The following is a 1911-nucleotide window of genomic DNA, read 5'->3' on the forward strand; positions in this document are numbered from 1 at the left end:
TGTTTCAATATCCTGGAGGTCCTTTCAATTAGCTTCATACTATATGGTCTTATGTATCAAGATTTTGCTCTATTGCAGGTCTCTGCTATTAGAGCCCAAGGTTTCTACTGATTATGACAAATGAGGGAAACCATTGAGCCTAAGTTCCTTCACTTACTTCACTTAACATGATTTTTTCTAAGTCTTTCCATTTCCTAACAAATGGGGCAATGTCATTCTTTCTGACAGCAGCATAGAATTCCATTGTGTACAAATACCACAATTTGTTGATCCACTCATCAACTGAGGGACATCTAGGTTGGTTATGGAACCAACCTAGATGCTATGGTGAAAAGTGCTGCAATGAACATTGTTGGGCTAGTGGATTTAGTATGCCTTAGTTTCTGGATGATTGGGTAAATGCCAAGTAGTGGAATTGCTGGGTCATAGGGGAGTTGTATGTTTAGTCTTTTAAGGCACTGCCACACTGCTTTCCATAGTGGTTGAATGAGTTTGCACTCCCACCAACAGTGTAGTAGTGATCCCTCTTGGCCACATCCCTTCCAGCATCTGTTATTATTTGTTTTCCTGATCCTGGCTGTTCTAACTGGAGTGAGGTGGAATCTTAGAGTTGTTTTGATTTGCATTTCTTTTATGACCAGAGATGTGGAGCATTTCTTCATGTGTCTATAGGCCATTTTTGTTTCTTCTTCAGAGAAGACTCTCTTTAAGTCTTTGGCCCATTTTTTAATGGAATGGTTGTTACTTTGGAGATTAGTTTTGGAGTGATTCAATTTTTTGAGTTGTTGATATATTTTAGATATGAGGCCTTTGTCCGTTGTTTGGTTGGTGAAAATCTTCTCCCACTTGTATGCTTGCTAATTAATTTACTAGCTATGTACTTTGCCATACAAAGCTCCACAGTTTAATGCAGTCCCACTTATCCAGACATTCTCTGATTTGTTGTGATTCTTGGTCATTATTAAGAAAGTTTTGACCTGTGCCAAGGAGGCCTAGTGTATCTTCTTTTCTTTCCTGCAAAGTTTTCTGTGTGTCAGCTTTTACCTCCAGGTCTTTGATCCATTTGGAGCTAATTCTAGTGCAAGGTGACAAAGAAGGATCCAACTTTAGTTTTCTGTAGGTGCTTAACCAGTTCTGCCAGCACAACTTGTTGAAGAGGCTGTCTTTTTTCCATTCTATTTTTTTGGCTCCCTTGTCAAAGATTAGGTGGCTATAGGTCTATGGGTTAACATCTGAGTCCTCAGTTCTATTCCATTGGTCTTCAGGCTTGTTCTTGTCCCTGTACCAAGCTGTTTTGAGAATTATAGCTCTGTAATAGAGTCTAAAGTTTGGAATTGAAATTCCTCCAGCGCTGTTATTTCTGCTAAGATGTGTTTTTGTTATAAGGGGTCTTTTATTATTCCATATGAAATTTTGAATTGCCTCCTCTATTTCTTTAAAGAATGCCATTGGGATATTGATGGGTATTGCATTGAATTTGTAGATAGCCCTTGGCAAGTTTGTCATTTTCACAATTTTGATTCTTCCAATCCAGGAGCATGGGAGGTTTTCCACTTCCTTAGTTCTGCTTTAACTTCCTTTTTTAGGGTTTTAAAGTTTTCATCAAAAAGGTCCTTTACATTCTTAGTTAAGCTAATTCCTAGGTACTTTATTTTCTTTGAGGCTATTGTGAAAGGAGTTTCTTTCCTGATTATTGCCTCATTCCTCTCACTGTTGGCATAAAGGAAGGCAGTTGATTTTTGAGGGTTGATTTTATAGCCAGCTACTCTCCCAAAGTTTTGAATCAGCTCAAGGAGCTTGGGAGTAGAGTCTATAGGATTCTTTAAATACAGAATCATGTAATCTGCAAAGAGGGATAGTTTTATTTTCTATTTCCCTACTTGGATCCCCTTTATGCTTGCTTCTTGCCTT

The sequence above is a fragment of the Megascapheus bottae genome, chromosome 13, assembly GCF_031878675.1.
Source record: "Megascapheus bottae isolate mThoBot1 chromosome 13, mThoBot2.hap1, whole genome shotgun sequence".
Lineage (NCBI taxonomy): Eukaryota > Metazoa > Chordata > Mammalia > Rodentia > Geomyidae > Megascapheus > Megascapheus bottae.